This window comes from Passer domesticus, chromosome 7 (assembly GCF_036417665.1).
Source record: "Passer domesticus isolate bPasDom1 chromosome 7, bPasDom1.hap1, whole genome shotgun sequence".
Classification (NCBI taxonomy): domain Eukaryota; kingdom Metazoa; phylum Chordata; class Aves; order Passeriformes; family Passeridae; genus Passer; species Passer domesticus.
The window spans coordinates 13,744,629-13,765,821 of record NC_087480.1 but is presented as its reverse complement, the minus strand read 5'-3'; the positions used below and the strand labels follow the sequence as shown (position 1 = coordinate 13,765,821).

The following is a 21,193-nucleotide window of genomic DNA, read 5'->3' as shown; positions in this document are numbered from 1 at the left end:
TAAGGTTTAATTCAGCTGGCTGTTAGCAGAAGTCTATGAGCTGTCTTTTCTGAGGGATTTGTTGTGATATTAGGATGCAGTAGCAGAAGCATAAATCTATACCCAAGATCTAAATTTGGGTGCAAGCTATAAAATGATGGTTGAATTACATAGATGGGTGATTTATTGTCTGCTTTTTGATCAAAAGTTAGTTTATAAGGCTTAAGAATTAGGGGATTTTTAGTTTGCAGAAACTTGTACACATGTATTACTAAAATTCCACATGACTTGTTTGTTTTGTTTTGTTTTGTTTTTTTTTTTAAAGTAATTATTTTAAATATGAATAATGACTCATGCATTAGTCAGACTGTTGATTTGAAAATTCACATCCAAATGTCATGTGATAACACAGTTCCTGCTACTACTTCCACTTGCATTATTCTTTTTTTCCCCCTCCAACTAAGCCTCAGAAATTCAACTGTGTGTTTCGTCCCTGTCTGACACTCCTTCAGAAATGGCAGTCAGCCTGCAGGTACTGTTTAGATATCAAGATCCTCAATCTCAGATCCTCAGGAAAGCATGAAGCCCTTTCCCAGAACGATAGATATGTTATCCCTTTTGCTTTAGCCATTCAAGAAATGGTAAATGAGATATCCCTGTTGCTTTAACCCTTCAGGAAAAGCACCCCTAAGCTGCTTTGCACCATGGAGTTACAAGAAGCCCAGGACTCACAGAAGTTCTCTCCCAAGGTCTTTGGGAAGCTCTGCAGTGGCTCCCAGCTCATGGCAAAGGTCAGCAGTGGCCAGACCCAAATCTCCCAGGCTGACTGTGACTTCAGGAGCCTCTGTCTGCAGGGAGCACCCCAAGTGTCACCCACCTGCCCCACACACTGAGCAACTCCTCTTCAGTGCCTCCCTCCCTTCCCCAGCACTATCCCTGCGCTATTTTCCATCACACAGACTGTGCTCTGCACTCCCTGGGCTGACCTGTGTGCAGCAGTGTGGGTGGAAATCTTTCTTTCTGATGAGCCAGTCCCTCACAAGTTTCCTGGACCTCTGACAGAACCAGAATAATAAGAGTTCTTTCTTGTCTCTCTGCACCATTTGCTCTTTTTCCCCCCGCCTTAACTGCAGCCTAAATCGAGTACAAGATGCTGCTGCTGTGGGGAATAAACTTCTCTTTCCCTGTGAAATATGGAAACAGTAAAATGCTCCCAGGGTTCATTTTTCCAGCCCGCATATAAGTCAGGCATTTTAAAGCCTGAGCAATAGACAGCATCTCCTGTTTGTTAGAACAACATGGTATTCCTTTTTTTTTTCTTTTTAACTTGTGTGGCTTTTCATCTAAAAGCAAAGATCCATTTAAACTGAAAAGCTCTTGTGGCAGTATATTAGTTTTATCAGAAGTTGCACAGTGAGGAACAGTGAAAAGGACAGCAGAGCCCATCCTCCTCCCAGGCAGCCAGGACATGGGGTCAGGGCTCTGACCTGACATGGGAAGCACAGCACAGCTTCCTGCTTTCCCTAATTTAGAGGAAAGTCTGGAACTGAAGCCTTCCAGGATGCTGGATGCACGACCTTAGTGTCAGACACCTCAGAACATTCCTTGGTGCAGGATTCTTTCAAGGTCTTTACATGGCCCTACTCCTAGCTTCAACACTTTTGTGCAAGAAGCAAAAATGATTTTGCTACAAGCTCTAGTGTCTCATCAGGAAGAGATTCAAAAGAATAATACTCTAAACCCTGCTTTTCCATTTGTGTCTCTTTTTCCCCTGAAAAAACATCACAGAAAACAAAGTTTAAACCTTTATATAGAACCTGGATTATTATTCTGATTTTAAGAGGCAATGAATCAGACCACTGGTTGACACTGCACATTAGCCATCATCTCTGGTCCTCAAGGGTGTGTGTCTCTGGATCCCATTTTCCATCAGCCACCGGTAGCTGGCTTATCTTATTTCAATGCATGATTATAAAAACACAAAACTAGCACATTTCTGAGCTGGATTGACATATTGCTATTTATGGCGTTTTAAGTCATGTATATTTATGAGCTTCTAAAATGGCGTGTCCAATTTCAGAAAGTCTTCAATGTCCAAATCTCATTAATTATAAAGTATATGTTTTAACATACATGATTATTAACATGCACAAGAAAAAGGCAAGTAATAGTATGACTTATTTCCTGTGGGAACTGATAAATTGCCTGCATATATATTTCTTCTGGAAAACTCTGGTTTTTTGGTTTCATAATTCCCAGGCAGAATATTTATACCCTTGACAAATAAGGCAAAATATATTTGACACTTTTAAAACCCATTTACTTGCCATTTTGAGAACATGGTCTTCATTAACAGAAAAATGCCTTTTTTTTTTCTTTCTTTTTTTTTTTTTTCTTTTTTGTTTTTATTTTTGCAAACAAGGTAACTGACCTGGTACTTAAAAAAGGAAAAAAAAATCTCCTTGCTGTTATTAAATCTATTTTTTAATATATATATATATAGACTGATTTTTTGCCTCACTTTCATGCATCTTTGCTCAAATACATTTTGAACTCAGGCCTTCAATGGTGTTATTTAATTAGGAGAAATAGACAAATATTTTCCAATGCCTCACTGTTCTCTTTGTTTAAACTTTACTGGACTTATTTATCATGCACTTGAAAATATTTGTGATATATAAAGTTTTAAATGCTGTATATTAATTAAGGAATTGCAGTGTGTGCTGGCTATATTTTATTCTAAAAGAGCAAAATTATGTCCTTTCTATTTATCTAAATATCACTCAGGTGGTATTTCTCTCTGGGTAGAGTTTCTAGTGCCTCATGTGGGGTACACTCACACTTCAGCCATAGTGAATTCAGTTCAAAATTAATTCAGCCATGAGAGACAAACCCCTTGGGAATCATGTGTTGTTAGTTCCAGGACTACTTGCTGGAAAATTGTTGAATTTTTTGGGGATGGACTGGGAGAAGACCCACAGCACAGGAGAGGAAGGCACAGGAGCTGTGGGAGGTGAGGCAGGAGCAGGAGGCACAACCACCATGGGGAAAAGTGGTCTGGGAAAGAACAGGATGTGGAGCTGTGCTTAGGGAATCCAGCTGGGAATGAGAGCATGGAAAATGGAAACTTTCAGTGTCTGAAGAAAATAGAATATAATCAGGGTGAGAATTGTTAGAGAGCGTTAAAGTGGTAAGAGCCTTGTATGACTGGCAGGTGAAGAAGCTTTGCTTTTTTTTTTTTCTTCTAAAGATGTAGTTGGATGGTTTAAAGAAAAAGCTTAAAGTTACTGCTGCTTATTTTGCAGACTGAGGGTTAAAAGTGTTTTAAGCAAGAACATTCTCACATACTTGTGGTAATTGTCATGGTGCAGAGACTGCTCCTGTGAGCCTCCAGCCCCACCTCTAGATTTTCAGCCAAAATACCTGAAGAACATTAATAATCCTAATTTTTTAAGATATTGGGGTAAGAACAGAGTTCCAGTAAATATCAGTTTTGATAAACTGCTAAGATCAATTCTCATTCCAATTCCAATAGGAGAGATATACCAAATTTTCTGCTTAAATGGAGCTGTTAAGGCATTTTTACATGCTAGGATATATACACATATAGTTTCAGGCAATTTTCCTTAAAAATTTCCAGGTAAGAGAAATCTGTAAAGCATTTCCTTGTCAAAACTCTGGCTGGTTGTGGTATGGGAAAGAATCCAGGTAAACACAGATTAGCCATCATTGAACTGGGCAACAAAGAGTGGCTGAGTTTATGTTTACCATTCACTGCTGCACTGACACATAAACTGGGCTCTTCTAATTAATAGCAGTGTAATGGTTAGGGATCCAAATAGTAATAAAGCTGCTTATAGGATGGCTACTATAGAAAAATAAAAAAAAACAAACCCTGGAGTGAGTTGTAAAGTTATTTGTCTCTAAAATAGATGTGGGAAAAAAAACCAAAACATTTAAAGCAGGCATTTTTTGTAGTATTGTGGATTACCTGTCTGAAAAAGGTTTTAACAGCCTAGGTTTAAAAGGAAGTAAATTATAGTAAAAGCAGTGGCACCTGTAAATGTGGATACTTAGGATACCTTTAATGAAGAGCAATAATTTAAAGGCATCTGGCTACAAACATGAGTTGCAGCAAGCAACACTTTTATTGAACCACTCTACAGTAAAATGTATGTTGAATTAATTGTAGATAAATAGATACAATCATGATAGTAGAAGTCATAGTTTTCCAAAGTGAAAAACTTAAATACACAATCAAATAAATATTTTTATTTTAATTTATTTGGTTGTACAACTAAATCATTCAGATAATTTCTGGTTCAGTCTAGCAGTTTCTACTACAAATTTGGCTGTTTAAATATACAGAATAAGGAAAATAACATAAAACATAAATTCAAATCAACCACATTTCTTTGGTTCTGGTAGCATTTGCTGAGTAGTAGCCCTGTTACATCAACTGGCTAAATAGTGTAACTCTCCTGTCCTCCTTAGTGATGTTTCTCTGTAGACTGTAAATCTCTACTTTTTTACTTCTATTTTTTTCTATAAGTACAATCACTTTTCTGTGTCAGCTGGAAGAAAATAAGTGGTTATTAAGGCATTCATGATTGAGTCTGACACAGGGGTAAAAAAGAACAAGTAAAAGCCTTTAATTAGGCATATCCTTGACTTTGTGTGACTGATTCTCTGCAGGTTTATGATATAATTGGGTTGATTTTCAATCTTGTTTTGGGAGTGGTTGTGATGTGGAAAAATACCTTTCCTAAATCTAGTGCACAAGTCAAAATGTACAGAATCTCTTTCTCCATGATCCCTTGTCACAGATACATGCTAAATACTGTAAATATCAGGGAAATTTCTGAGCTTGGCGAGTGTAAACAACCTTAACACTCTCTAAAATTCTGTGAAAGGTGGGACCCAGGTGTGGGGCAGTCTCTTCTCCCAAGTAACAAGTGACAGGACCAGAGGAAAGGGCCTCAGGGTGCCCAGGGAGGGTTTACACTGGATGTTAAGGAAAATTCCTTCGCTGAAAGTATGCTCAGGTGTTGGAACAGACTGCCCAGGGTGGTGGTGGGGTCACCATCCTGGAAATGCCCAAAAGCAGTGCAGATGTGGCATTTGAAGGTAGGTTTAGTGGTGAACAAGGTGGTGCTGAGTTAATGGCTGAACTCAATGACATTGTAGATCTTTTTCCCCCTAATGACTCTGTGGGAGTGAAATGGGTTTTTGGGATGGCTGCAGGCAAAGGGTGCACTCACACCCAAAGGCCCAGAAATGGCTTTTGCTTCTCTGTCTGAACACAAGGCTGAGTCTCACAGTGTGATTTGGTCACTATTAGGTTTGAGCAGGAGTAAGATTTTAATGCAGCCACTGCATTTGAATTTTGGTGGAAAAAAATTTCTAAGTGTTGGATCTGGCTATGAAGAACTGTAGAATTAAAGCTGCCATAACAGAATAGTAGTAGGTTTATGATATTGAAATTACTGGAGAGTGAAAGACTTCTCTTGTCAACAGTGCCCATAAAAAATAACAAGGCAGCTTGTAATGGCATCATTTAGTTTGGTTAGGGGAAAGCAGTAAATAAACCCTTGAAACAAGCTGCTGGTTCACACCCCAGGAGATAGATCTCCTCGAAGAAGACACAAAACTGGCTGTGGTAGATGCGGAAATATTTTGGGAGGCAGCAGAGGTGATTACCTTCCCGGAGGTGCAAGGAAAAGTCAGAGCTGCATTCCTTAAGAGCAGAGATCCAGTGGGAGGGCTGGGGAGGAGTTGTGGACTGGGTTACTTCAGCCCTTGCTTCCTCCCATATGTGAAAGACAGATACTTGAGGGGATGGATAGGTTTAGTGATCTGAAAAATCAAACTCCTTTACTGGAAGAGTAAGATACCACTACCAGAGGAATAAAACTCTTCCTGTTCTGAAGCTTCTGGCCAAGCTGAAATCTGGGATGCCTCATTCCTTTGTAAATCTTTTGCTTTTTGCCTTCAGGGACTTAAATCTGAAAAAATATATTGCAGGGTTATTATAGGTACCAAGTAAGCAGAATTTTGGAAAACGAATGGCAAAGCCACACTTTGAGAAAAACCTTCCACCCAGTCTGCAACCAGAGGGAATTTGGTTGTCACACCTAAAGAAGCTGTGTGGTCCCACGGATGTAGCTGGTAATCTTTGGTATTTTTCTGCAGAGCTCTCCAGACCCTGCTCCAGAGAACACGAGCTGTTGTTGCTGTGTTCACTGGGAGCTCTGTGAGGATCAAGTGCAGCCACTCTTCAAGGGAGAGCAGAAAACACTCTGGGTCTTACAACTGATATGTTACATTCAATTTTTCCAAATACATATTTGTCCTACCTCTGGCATTTACAACACATCTCTTCGAAGGAGAAAACTCTTTTGCCTAATGTGGCATGCCTCAAAGAAAACACAAACTATTTCTACTTTTTTCTTCTAGTTAGATGCAAGTTATAATTTGAAAAACAGTCACATAGTGTACTGCCATGTCAATCAACATTTTTAAAAGGAGATTTTATTTAAAAACTGCTTCCTTAAATCATGTGTCTACACAGACCTACACATCCATGCTTTCAATGAAATTAATAGTTGTCAAAAGAATAAAACACGTATTATCTCTTCCTCACACTGACTTGAGCAATAATGAATACTGTTACAAAGAAAGACTCCAGAAGATATGACAGACATGAAATCTTTTGGTTTGTTTTTTTGGTTTTTTGGTTTTTTTTAAATCACATCAGGAGCACTGAATATGAATTAAAATTTGTTATTGTGTATGGAGAGAATGTAAAGTCTTGCAGAATTAAAGTCACTTATTTTAATTTATATTTGTTTCCATAATTTTGGGAGAACAGAAGGGTATAGGGGAGAATTTTCTTGTCATGAAATGAAGTTTTATATGAAAACAAAATATATTTGAAATTGTCAGAAAGATCCAGACATGCAAGATGATTTTAAATATGTGGCTAAATAATTTTGTTATTTTCAATACAATTTCTCCAATATCTATTGCAGAAAATATTTTTTCCCAGGATATCAAGGGGTAGTGTGCCACGACCTTTGCTGATCCACAGACCCATGAACTCAGCTGGAGCTTTGCTTTGTGAGGTTCTCACTGATATTTCCAATTCCTACCTGACTTCTGGCTGCACTTATTGCTGAAGAGTCCTGTCCTGAGTTATGAGAAAACTAAACAAGACTGTTTTGCAGGTTAGATATTTTCTGTCAGCTTTGAGTTCAGCTTCAATAGTTCCATCTTCTTTCTATTCTAATTTTCTTTACTCCTCAGAGCTTTAATTCAGCTTCGACAGGTGTTTCCCTTTTTTCCTCTTATCAGATCAGTTTCAAATATAAATGCTGCTGCCATATTTGATGCTATCACAAATTTCTTTATGGATTTCCTTTTAGTAGTTTATCTTTTTTTTTACTAAAATCTCTGGCAAGTTTGAAGCCAGTACAAAGATAAATTATTTGGGGCACCTAGGCTTGAGTAGCATTGAAGAGATATAAAAGTCTGTTCCATTTTGGGGGAAAAAATTACATTTACAGCTAACCAGGATACTTGTTCATAATTCTGAAACCAGACAAGAGCAAAATTAAGCCACTTATATCTCATAATCTGTCTTTCATTGCTGTGTGCCATGGTTTATTTTTAAAGTGGCAACTCACTTTAACTGAGAGCACCAATGCCTGAATACCTGAAGCTCTGTACAGAAGTAGAACCATGACAGTATTTTTGCCCAAAAGCAAATACTCTCTACTAAATTAAGGACTCACCTTCACTCCAGCCCCTTTTCTTCTTTTCTCTGCAATGACTTTTGAACTAAATATAGTGCAGCTTCTGAATGGTGTCTTGAGACTGACCCAAGGACTCCACACATTCCCAGTGGATGTTCTTGAGTCCCTCAGAGCAGCTCTGGTCCCTGCCTGATTTAATCCACTCCAGCAGGTGAAGCTCATGTTTCCCTGTAAAATTGCCCTTGTGAACATGCTGACTGCACTGCCAGCTGGGAGTCAATTCCTAATGAAGGGGATCAAGGTAAACTTCTGTAATTTTCTCACTGCAGAAGAGTGAGATTTAGAAATATGATTCTTTTTAACCTCTCCAACAGGCTCCAGACTACTGCAGTTTGTTTCATTTGAAACTAGTGATAGATGTCTTTGGGCTCAGAGGGGCTGCCAGTGACATTTGTGATCATAAGGTGCCAGTTTCTGGCTTTACATGCACCTAAATTTATTTGAGGCAATGTGTTTTTCATGGACTTCAGAGAGTTATACATAAAACCAGAAAACCACACAAAAAAAAGAGGAAACATTTTAACACTTGTTCTGTAAACAATTACAGATGAGTCTGTTCACACAGTGATGTCCTCCTTTTACCCACATCTGAATATTCAACACTAATCTTCTTACTGCTTATACCTGCCTTAAAACTACGTTGGAATATGTGAATTTTGAATTATGAATGCATGAATATTATGCTAAAAATTAACTTTGGATAAGTTGTCTGTGAAGATGTGTCATGAATAAGAGCTGATGACAAGATTAATTAGTGTCACTGCAAGTTGTGAAAGATTAAAAAAAATAGGTCAGGAAAGAAAGTAAAATAAAAAAATATAAATAAATAGAAAAAATCCCATTGTATCATGTCACAGAAAGTTACCTTAGGTGAACCACTGAATCTGTTAATATTGAATAAGAGAAAATTGTTGGTACCAGCTGAAAACTAAGCAGGGTTCCAGCTGGATTCTTGTTCTGCTTGGACATTCACAATGCAATCTCTGCAGCCAATCTCATTTCTTCAGCATGTACCATAAACATTTTTTTCCTCTGTTTTCCTCAGAGGCAAACATAGACATCCTTTATTGCACTGCACTTCAGATTCAGTTCAGAATTTGGCTGAAGTTGCTTTTGGCTGAACCTGTCAGAGGGGAATTTCTTTGGTCAGGCCATTCAGTTTTGCTTTAACTTTTCTCTCTCTGGTGATCACCAATGAAAAGAAGTCACACAGTCCCTGCATGTTTTCCTTTCTAGAGGAAATCCTTTCTAATCCTTTCTATAGGGGAGTGGTAGATCTTTCTTTCTGAAGTTAGAATCTACGTTCTTTAGGGTTTTTTGCCATATTCTGTCCCTAGAAAATCCCTTATCACCTTACATGGTCATTTCTTTTGCATGTTATCCTCCAAATCAATTTCAATAGCACACCTTTGATTGATCCTCACCCCACTCCTTGTAGTGGTCTGAGATTCCATATTTATAAAGAGACTCTGGAGTATAAATTCAGAGAGGAAGACCTATTTTCTGTGATTTTGCTGTTATTACAGGATTGCTAGTACTGAACGTGTTCTCCATACATTGTACTCTATACAAAATATCTCCAGTGTTCCATGCCCCGTCTGTACAAAATGTAGTAAAATAGAGTAAACACAATAATAAGTAAATAGTAGGCCTGCAAATCTGGTTCAGTTGTAATTTGCCAAGTTAGAAAACCCTCTGTCTTCCTAAAGAGCTCTGCATTCTGGAATATTATAATAAATCTAAATCTGCCAAGAAAAAAACCTCCCCCTACTTACTGCAGAAAGTTGCTTTGATGCTAATTCCTCTTTTACTTCTCATGAGAGGATTAGTTCAGGGTCTTGAAAGCAAAAAGAAATCCAATCTGTCAACTTAGGCCTTCTTCAATGTGTAAATTAAAAGAATTTTTCAATGTAGAAATAAATAGATGCACTTCCTTATAAATTTCTTTACAAATTTCCAGTATGAGTGGTAGGTGTCTTTTCTGACATTTTGGTTTACAGCTTAAATTCAGCTCTTGAGGGGTTTTTATTGGTTTGGTTGGGTTTTTTTCCTTTTATTTTTATTTTTAAGAAGGCCTTTATAAACTCTGTACTTGGGTAATAAGGACCGTGTATATATTTTTTTTGTTACATTCTGTAATGAATTCTGGAGAATTAACTGGGATAAACCTGTACATTTTAACAGCTGAGAACAATGTAAAACATATGGCAGTACTGATGAAAATTATGCACGTGAGTTTCTTTACACTTGTTGCTTCAAGGGCAGCTCTCCTTCCATTTCCATCCAGTTAAAGTGACTTCATTCCATGGAGTGGAATTAAACATTATATTTTCTTTCCAAATTTCTTTATGTGTCACAATATTTTTCTCTCTCCATTGATTACTGATGAATAAGGTGAAGATACAAAAAAAAAAACAAACATGAGGGAAAAGAAGAGTTCCATCTTTATAAAATATATGTTTTCTGGTTGGTAAAAGTTTTATTTGTCCATCATTCATCTCTGGGTATTAATCATTCCTTAAAAATTATTTCCATTTCCATTCTTAATGCTGGGTGTAGAAATTATGTTAAGGCCTCCTGTATTTTTTTTTTTTTTTTTTTTTTTTTTTTGTGACTTGGGAACATTTACAGTCATTTAATATTCCCAGAGGGAATGTGTGAAAAGAACTTAAGACCATATTACCAATTAAATAAATAAAGTCTTCCAAAAATCTTGAAAACATAGTTTGCTATTTCCTTTTGTGTTATTCTACTCTAAGATCTTTTTTCTTTAAGACAATATACCCTCGAAGCTGCATGGCAGATCATTGCCTGCCACTGAAAATATCCACAGAGTAAGCATTTGTTTCAGCCAGTCTCTGGAATTGTCTCGTGTTTCCATCAAGCTGGTGAGTGGAGTACAAATCACTGGGATGCAGAGAGCAGCATCAAAAACAAAAGGGGCTCGGGAAGGACACTCCTGCCTTCCACTGAAAATTCTCTTCTGATTTATTTGCAGATACAGGAGAAATATTTTGAACATGTCTAAGTCCTAGAAAGACCCTGTCAGTTCTGTAATCTGTCAGTGTCCTCAGGACAGCAATGAAGATCATCATGTGCACAACTCCTGTATTTACATGCAAGAAGCCCCCTAAAAGATGACAGATATAACTTTATTGCAGTAAGACATTTTCCTTATGTGATGAATTGAGTTCCCTTTTTCTTCCAATTCTCATTCTTTGTCCTTTCTAAACATCAATAGCCCAAGCTGTCAGTGGTTTCCCAGAACATATTTCTCATATTTCTGTTAATTTTTTTTTTTTTTTTTTTTTTTGAGATGAGCTGATATAACTGGATGCTGTGAACTTGCATTTCTAGGGTGTTGTTTCTGATGATAATAACATTGGCTAGGATTGGGCAGGCATAGTAAAACACAAGAGAGATGCATGGAGGGGAGTTCATACCTGATGACCACCCTGAGAGAAACCTCTGAATATCTCTGAATGTGGTAAATTTGGCTTTATATTTCTGCCAAATCTCAAATCACTGACTAAATGTCTGTGAGAAAGATATTTGTACAGCTATATGTCTGCTCCTGGAAATGTAACTCTTTAAAACAAGATGAACTCATCTGTTCTGTTCTCATTTTCTCAGCCTAATATTTTTATTTCTGATGCAAATATATATATATTTTTATTTTATTTTCTTCTACTGATAAGTTTTTTTCTCAAAAGTAAGAAAAAAATGTATCATCATTCTTTGTCACTTTTTTTGGTAACCTCTATGGTATGTAATAGCAATTTAATGAAGAAAACGTATTTTCCTATTTTCCCCTTATTTGGTTTGTAATTTGCCTAGGTATATTGCCAAGTCAGTTCAGTATTCAGCAGCTAATGTACATGAATGTGACAAATGTGATTTATGATAATTTGAGCAATGTTTTGAAGGGATTGTATGCAGTATTTGGTCCTTTTTTAGCACAGCAGGTTTGAAATATTCTCCGGAGTGCCTTGCAGTTGTTTATTGTTTGCTTGTTTTTTGAACAAGACCAGGGAAGCAACAACAACAAAAAAATTAACTCAGTTCAGACGTTTGTGCATCTTGAACTGATCCTGTGTGTTGGAGACCCTTTATTTAATTTCTATTACCACACTCAAGGAAAGGACAGCACATACTTTTAGATGCTCTTGGAGCATCCAAATCCACAGGAGGATGAATTTTCCTCCTGGCTGCTCCTCCACATCACTGTGGTTAATGCAGATGTGAGTTGTGCATCAGGGGAGAGGTTCCCAGCAGCTGCTGAGGGCAGCGAGTGTGGGGGGTGAGGAGAGAGTGAACCTGGGGTGTCCTGGGGGAAAAACTTTCCCAAGGGAGAGGGGAAGGCTGATGGGGAATCTGTCTGGAGAAAGACACACTGTTGTACACTGTTCTGCTGTATTCAGAATCGCAGAACAGGCTCTGAGCCTAACAGCACGCAGCATCAGAAGGCTGTTGAAGGACCAGTGCTGCGCTTATCTGCTCTAAGATATACATACATGGATTTTTTTTTGCAGGTAGAAGAATTCTGCAGGCTTTAAAATGCAAAGCGAGTATGCACTGTAGAAAAGCAAGTAAAATAACTGCAGCAGACACTGAAGTTGAGGAGAAACAAGAGAAACTACTTTGGTCAGAGAGGTGAGCACATGGGAGTTGAAAATGTACTGCGGAAATATTAGGAAGTGTGTTTTTAGTAGCTGTCAGGAAGAATTATTGGAAATTCTTACTTTTTTTCCCACTTGTTCTTTTTTCCTGCACTCTTTTCGACTTTCTGGAAACATGAAATGGTTGTGCAAACTTTTCATGAGTGACTACAATAATTTCTTTCTTCAATAATCTAAACCATTCCTCTTCTTAATTAAAACTATTACCCCTTGTCCTATTTCAAGTCCTTCTCAGCAGGGCTATTCCCAGCCTGTGTTGACCCACAGCTTGTCACAGCCAAGGATTTGACTTCTTTATCTACCTGGCACCTGGAGACTGAAATCACCAGTGAACAGATCATTTTCTGCTGCTCATCTTCCAGCATCACAAATTCTGGCACAGTGGCCAGGAATTGGGATTGGTAAGGAAAAAGAAATTTGAATCTAGAAGGATTTTACCACGCTTTAGGCTATAGCTGTGGGAGCCCCTGGAGGCACACAAAGAGACACAGAGGTGTCCCTGAACCCAGCTCTTCCCTGGAGGGAGCTTTGGGAAACCCTGCAAGAAAGAACAAAGTCATAATTCAAGGTATAGATTTTAATCTGAGTAGTTAGCAGTACAATCAGACCCTTCCTAAGACAGACAACTGGCATATACCTTTTGCCATTATTAGCAGGTTCTTAACGTCCAATCCTGAGGCAATATTTTGATAGATAATCAGAAAATAAAATTATTGCTCCTTTCACCATTAAACAGCATTTTACATATCTCAATTCCTTTCAAGAAAAGAGCAAAAATCAACGTTGTCATTTTCAAATGGGAGAGCCATGGCACAAAGAAGTGAAATAGCTTGCCCTAGTTTGTACAGAAATCTGAGTTTTCTCTAGTGGTCATTAAGAAGGATCCAGACTATTCTTGGCTAATGAGGACAAAATATGTTGTTCTGGATGTGGCTGACAAAGATCAGACACACTTTGTAAAAAGGAAAACCTCACTAGATATCGTTCCATGTTCCTGAATCAGTGGTGTGACAGAATAAAGTAAAGAAATCCTTGATTGGAGGATATTAGTTAAATTAGGAGCACGCATTTCTTTCAATAAGTAACAACTGAGATCTCTGCAAAAAAATTGCAGTCAGTTTATAACTGTCCTAATCTAACCTTTCAAACTTAAGGTTATGAACCAGTCTAGACCGATTTATAGTAAGTTTGTTTAATTAATGTGGAGGGGTTTTTTTAAGTATTTCAGTGTTCTCCATATCTTAACTTGGTGGAATTAGTCGAGGATTCTATTAAGCCATGACTTTGCTAATGTAATTTGATGGTTCAACATCTCAGTGTGCCTAGTTTTCACTATTTGTTCTGCTTCAAATTTTGACATGATCAGTCAGATCTTAGAATTCTAATTATGCAATGAAGAAAAAGACTTCAATATTTCAAGTCCCCACAGAAAAAGCCAGTGGGTATGTAATTAAAAATAAGAAAATGGTCGACCTACTTTTTCCATTTAGTCTAAACTTCTAATTGATCTATCTTTATTTCTTTCTATTGATCTATTTATCTGCTTATCCAGTCTGTCACTAATAATCTTGACCTTATTTTGTGTTGATTGATTATTTAAACTAATTTCTAGCCTGAATGATGGTAATTTAATAATGTGAGCCAATTAGAAGTTAAATAGAATCAATAAACCATTCTGTGACATCAGCCGGAGAAATGCTGAAGTACCACTGTCTCATTAGACCTTTCAGCATTTTATATCAATATTTTCAGGGCTGAAGTAAAATGAAGGTACTACTGAAAGTGGAAAATACTTTATGACATGTTGTTATTTTCTAGCTATCAACTTTTTCCAGCTTCAGAAAATAAAAGCCAGGGATGGCTGTTATTTGTTCAACCTCAGCAGGCACTCTCCATCTAATCAACATCTAGTATGGGGAAAGACATGTTTGAATCCTCACTCCTGCTTTCATCATATCTCTAATTTTTGTTTTCCAGCTGTTTTGCCTTTCACATCTATTTTAAGTAGTAAAAGAAGGAGCCTGATCTCTTCTGAGCTAACAATGTCCTAACTCAGATCTGTGTAATCCATGGGAAAACCACCATTTGCTGAGTGACTGAAATATTGCTTCCAGGGGAAAAAAAAAAAAAAAAAAAAAAAAAAAAATTGGGAAAAATCAGTGTTTCTGATGCTGAAAATATCAGAGAAAGAGTTGTTTGGAAGAGAGTAAGAAGACTGATGATCACTGCATATAAACAAATGTTTCCTCCACTGAAGGTAGCATCATGATTTCATCTCACAGGTATGTAGAAATATTGGATCCACAAAACCAAATGGAGTTGATCCCATGCCTTCAGCTTGCTCACTTGCCTTCATAAGACTCTGGCTTTCAAATGGCTTGATAGTTCTTTTGTACAACACCCTTGGCCAATCTCTGGTTCCTCCAGTGAATCTAAAAGCAAATTAAATACTCAGGAAGCAGTTTTGTATCCTGAAAGAAGCAAGATTTTGAGGCATGTTTGCAGATATTTTTAAGAATTTTCTCCTAAGCATGGTATCATGGGGGAAGGGGTGCTGCCAGGTGCTTGCAAAGAGATCCATCCCTCTTTCTTATTGAACACCTTTGTGGAAAAGCTATTTTCTTGTCAATGCCATGTGCATTCCTGGCAGAATCTGAGTTCTCTTCGGCTATCCCTTACAATTTTACACCCTTTTAGTCCTAGATTAAAAGTTCCTTTGGTCTAACCATTGCTTGTGTTGAATGAATTCTAACTATGGTTTCCCACAAGCTTAAGTATAATTTTTTTTTCCTGCCTCTGGATGGTGACAGACAATTCCTGCTAGAGCTGGCCCTAATGTAAGTGTTAATAGTGGGTGTTAGCAGTGTTCTAGGCTTCTTGTTTGCTTTCCTGTCAGCCCTGTCAGATGTTGCTCTTTTGTTTTGGAATTTATATTGATTAATTTAGTTTCCTTCCTGATAAATCAGTGCTAGGAACACAACACACCTCATTATGGCTTTAGAAAATAAGCTTCAGTGAAGCTGCTAGATACTGTCCATGTGACATTGGGCAGACATGCCTAATCCTTCTCCTAAAACCTTTGTAATTCTTTGTAATCCTCTTCCTAGATTTTACTTTTCCAGCTGGATGGACAGGGTCGTGGTGCTGGCCTGCCCCTTACCAGGTTCTGATTTAGGGTTGCTGGCTCTATTCTTCACATGTCCTTTCTCTGTGCAGAACAGATTAGCTCTGCTGGCCCCTATGTAAATCCAGATGTTTGCCACATGAATAATTCTTAGTCTAAGGCCCATGACACAGAAGGGGATGGATACAGCATGTAAAAACCCAGCCTGCTGGAATCCTGCTTGCAATGACTTCATTTTAGGGGAGCAAGTAATGTGCAGCACCAGGACCACAGACATTTGCTCAGCAGTGCTCACATCAGTGTCTGCACAACACAGATGCCTCCTGACTTCAGTTCTTTTATGCTGGATCTTTTTTGAGTTAAAGCTGTCTGAATTGTGGATGGGATGAACAGAATAAGTGAGCAGCACAGCACTAGGCCAGCAGCCTGAGCCAAAGTAGCAAATGCCTTTCCCCCCTTTCAAAAAACCTAAACTACTAACCCCTTCATCTGCAAGCAGGTGGGGCAGCAATTTAACAGCCAGCTGTGGTCAAAGACAGCACTGACTGCATGAAGGGATGAGAGAGAAGAGATGAATATTGTATGGTACAGAACCACATGACATCTCCTCACTTTGGATTATTGCACAAAGTGTTTTTTAAAATCTGTTGTGAAAACAAACCCCTAAGTTGTGTCAAGAGGCAATAAACAGTTCATTGATATTGTTAATGGCAGACTGGAAAGGATGTCCATAAAAGTAGTACAGGATGGCAAGGAGGGTTTGATCTGGTAAAAAAAAGTTATGTGAGAATGTCATTAACACCACAGTCCTGTCCTCCTTCTCTAGTCCAATGGAAAAGGAGAGAGCTTTTTTTAAAAAAGCAGTAAATTTTCTTCTTTCTCTCCCACCCCCTCTGTGCAGTTTAGCAGCTGAAAAAAAAAATAATTTTTTCATGAGTTGTCATTCATGTGGCAGAACCTCATGTACTGTTGGTGCACTATGACCAAACTAGAATCTTTTGTCCCTTAGGTTTGGTCTAAAGGAAATTATACAGTACCCAGCAGTACTCTCTTCTAAAGCTCCTAGATTGATAGTTGTACAGTGTTTATCCATTGTGAAAATTGGTTTTCATGGTGTCCTAAAGTATTCCCACACAGACTTTGGAGGAAAAAAAAAATATTAAAAAGCAACAACAACAAACATCCAGACTGTTAACAAAGTCATTGTTGAGAAACGGTGACATCAAGGAGTTTTGGTATTGAAGAGACAAATTTTCATGACCAAAGCTTCCAAATTAGTTACTTCTCTAATTAATTTTAGACACACTTTTGCTTTCTTAAGATCTACTGAACCATGGGATAGTCCATATCTACCATTTGAGGGAAGAACCCCAGTAAGATGCAGTTTTCTGCATCTTTTTTTCCATAGTCAGCTGAGTTTACATAGGCATACACAAAAATTGTTTCACAATTCTTCTCATACTGCATAATAATCAACCATGCTGCAAAACATCCCAAATTCCAAGAGGTAAAAGAGGTTAGAGAGGAGAAAAGACAGACAGAAATGAAGGCTGAGGAGGGAATGCAAGTTCTAAAAATGGAAAAGTGGAGAAATGCAGAAAGAAGAGTAACAGTAAGCAGATGATAGTTTCCTTGCATTGGAAAGGTAAAAGGGAAAGAGGAACCTTTACCTCTTTTCCAAAGATACTCCACTTTTTCCTGTGTTGTTTTGTTTGGGGTTTTTTGGGAGAGGGATTGTTTGGTCTTTTGGTTTTATTCACAACCTATTCCACAAATTGAAAGTGAATGCAGCTCAAAATGAAACCTCCATTTGCAGTTCTATAATCCATATATTTTCAATCTTTTTGCCAAGCTCAAAAAAGCTAAATCAATGGGATAGATTTCCTTTAAGAGCAAATTAGAGTTGTCCATTTCCCTTCCACCAAAATCTGTTACTATTTTAATTTTATTTTCATGTAGGCTTCTATTTGCATTATTTCTAAACCTGCTTGTGAGTAGTTTTGCAAAAAGTGAAATAAAATGTCTGGAGATTCATTTAATGAAGTCCATTCATGAATGATAAAAGGCATTGGATGCAAATCCCCTAATCAGTAGAATTTATTAATAATATTAAAGATTTCTTCCAAACATTCTTTTTTTTAAAGTTTTTTCTGACCAGAATTTGTGTTTATATTTTTAAAAAAACTTTGATTTAATTTCACGTTGTTACTGTTCCATAATTCTCTTTTTGCGTTTAATGTTGAGTTTTCATTTTCTCTACCTTGTGTTTAAAAGAAAACCATACTTATTTAACTGGCAGCTCTTCAGAGCTTAGAGACTAAATTGCCTTGGAAACTAGAAGTTTATGTAAGGATAATGGATTTCAGTTATTTGACAACTCAGCAATCTAATGAAATAATGACGGATATAGTTTCTGATTATATCTAAATTTATGATTTGTTAAAATTTCATGTCACAAGACTAGATTAATGATTAAGTATCAAATTATCTGTAGATTTTAGTATTTTGATTTGTTCATCATTCCATAGATACAGATAATAAAATAAAAACTCATTGTGAGAACTTCTTTAAAAATTAAAAGAAAATTACATATTGAAATCCAATCCTGAATTTTGCATGGGACATGCTTAAAGTGGGTTATAAAATATTGCATATTTAATCTCTCAGAGGAGAATCTCCCAGTGATTATGTGCAGGTTGTTCAAGCTCAGAATTCACAGATGATGTAAAAGCACCTGGATTCCCCCTGACAGCTACAAGGGTAATGGAACACCTCCACACAGCACGGGCACCATCGCTGGCTCTGGGCTTGTGTGGAAATTCAGCCGCTGCTCCATCCTAGGATTCAGAGCTCTCTGGAGCATCTGCAGGGCTCCCCCTGCCCGTCCAGCTGGGCTGCAGCACTGAGAGATGGCAGAGAGGCACCAAAAAAAGCAATTTTCTCTCCTGTGAAGTCCAAGCACTCTTTGGTGAGCGCTGTGAGGAGGAACACACTGGGCTGCTTTCAGGGTGCAAGATGCAATTCCTTCATGGTAATCAGAGAAAGGAGCAGGAGGAGCTGAGAATCTTGGGAGGGGAGTTAGGGAAAAACCAAAAATAGTACTTTCTAATCGTTTTTTCTAAACAAATAATCAGTTCCTAGACCATTTGGGGGATTTTTGTATTATCAATGTGGCATTTAATCTTTTTTCATTTGGCCAAGCCAGAAGTTCCTTTCTAAGGAATACCTGTGATGGAAGGTACAGTTGGTCTCCAGGTGTGATGACAGCTTTTCATTTCAAAATTTTCCACCACACTTACACAATTTTAAAATTTATTGGCCCTGCCATGGTTTACTTCCTCCAAGATGGAATTAGTACCAAAAATATTTGTGCAGAAAATACTTCTACATTTATGTTTTCAACATGCGCTTCATCACTTGAGGATTATACAGGGATTCAAACAAATTCCAGGTGAAATTATAATGTTAAACTACATTTTCTGATTTGGATATGCTTTCCTTGCTGCTGTTTATTCCTTGAGACTCTTTCCTCTACTACAAATTTAAGCCTATGTGGTATTTTATTTTGTTTTCTATAGTACAATGTGTTACTAATAATGTTGTAAGTTTTGATTAAAAGGTGAGTAGTTTGGACAATATAAAATGTCTTGAAAAGTACCACGTTAATTCAGACAGCATATACTCAACTGTACTACTCTCCAATGTCAATTCTATGTAGTTTTTCTCATATATATTCACAGATATCACTCCTTCTTAGCTTTAAAACCTGACCCCAGGACCTATCAGCCTTTATACCTCACTAACGCCATTGGGCAGAGGTTTTTATCTTTATAATCATAAAGAGCACTGTTGTGGTGATGCTGATTGCTAAACAGGAAGAGACCCTCGCTTATTGAAATGGAGACCAGAATATGTGGTTTTTATATTCTGTTATAAATCAAAGACCTAGGGGTGCTTTGTTCAAACTTTGCCAAAACTGCTACCTTTCTACAGAAATATACATTTTTATTTAAAAACAAAGGAGCTGATATTTTGAAAAACTTGAGCAGAGATTTGCAAGCTTTGTTCACAAAAGGCTGCTTAAACATGAGAAATCAGGTTAGGAATGCTATATAACAAAACTCATCTTCAATGCAATGCCAAAATGAAATGCAGCCTCTCAAACAAGGACTTTCTTTGCAAACCTTTTGCAGGTTGTGTGGGACCTTTGGGAACATCTGGGAAGCCCTGGCTCAAAGCACATGGAAATAAAGGTAAATTATATTATTCAGGTTTGCTGTACCACCTATCATTTTTAATGAAGTTGAAGATGTGGCAATAGCACAGACAAGATAAAGAAAAGTTCTTAACAAATTCCCTTGTCAATACACTTTTCTTGGTTAAAATTCAGAATGGCAAATTATGTGGAGGAACATAGCTCAGATGCCCTGTCAGCTAAACCCCACCTGAGCTGTCTGCACGCCAGCTGGAATGAAAATTAAACTTTTATTTATCACTGTCTGCAAAGGAATTCTCTGGTTTTCCATTACACAGATTATGTCTTGTTTGGGTTATTCCGTGCACTTATCACTTGGAGGTTACGAACAGAGTAGTAATGAAAAAATACACCAGATCTCAAGGTAATATGCCAAAAATAGAAGTCAGAACTCAGATCAGTTTTCTGGCTGTCCTTTTTGCTGAACCCCTGAAAGCATGAAATTCTCTGGGAGGTGGAGTTAAATCAGAAAAGGAGCAATGATAAAATTAACTGGGTACAGACTCTCTATACCTCTGTTCAAGATTCATGCCTGACACTGTAGCTGATGAATTCTTTAAGGCCAGGACTGCCAAATGAACCTTGATTTCCATGTGAAAAAATGCAGTGTAATGAAGATTATTACTCTGTTATTACAAGCCAGTAAGCTTTCTCCCTTCCACAGAGGTCAGACTGATTCTGAGGAGAGAGCTCCTCCTGTTTGTTGTTCCACTGCTGCTGTAGAAAACACAACTATTCAGAGGAAGATTGCATTAAAGAACAAACAGTGTCATTATGTAAAATTAAAGGAATATTAAAAACTAGGAAGGCAAGCTGGACTTCCTCTTTGCAGTTGACTTAGGCAGTTGTGTTAGGCTTCATGTTTGCTGCTGAAAACTGCATCATCTCCTGTACTTCAGCAAAGAAGCTTAGCTGGGTGAATGCACTGAATGCAAATGTCTCTGGGCTTTTGGGTTTAAATCAGCCATTAGTACTGCCTTTTATTTTATCCAATTAACATTTATACGCTCAGGAAGGGAATATTTTCTTAGCCTAACAATAGGGGTTTTTATTTTCCTTTTTACATCCTCAAGTACAGACAATAACTCCCTAATGAGAGTTGAGGGATTTTTTTTTCATTTGACACATTCTGAGGGAAAAGATTTCGGTAGGGAAAATGATTGGTGATGGGTGATTATTGTTTCTTTCCTGAAATTTTTCTGCAAGACTGGAAAGGCAAATAACTGCTCAAGGCTGCCACATTCCTTACACATTATCTCCTGTGCTAAGGGGACAACTGCTACCCCACACAAATGAAGGGCACAATGCAATTTAAAATATAAATTTGTGCAAGTTATGTCCT

General features: G+C 37.6%; 1 long non-coding RNA gene across 1 annotated transcript in view; it reads left to right on the top strand.

Moving 5' to 3' along the window:
* Positions 1-21,193, top strand: part of LOC135304503 (uncharacterized) — a 77,586-nt gene that overhangs the window by 42,220 nt on the left and 14,173 nt on the right. The window contains exons 5-9 of the long non-coding RNA XR_010365885.1: positions 12,330-12,446; positions 12,698-12,873; positions 14,450-14,754; positions 18,279-18,564; positions 19,790-19,849. This is a non-coding gene — a long non-coding RNA (uncharacterized LOC135304503). The remainder of the gene's footprint in view (positions 1-12,329; positions 12,447-12,697; positions 12,874-14,449; positions 14,755-18,278; positions 18,565-19,789; positions 19,850-21,193) is intronic.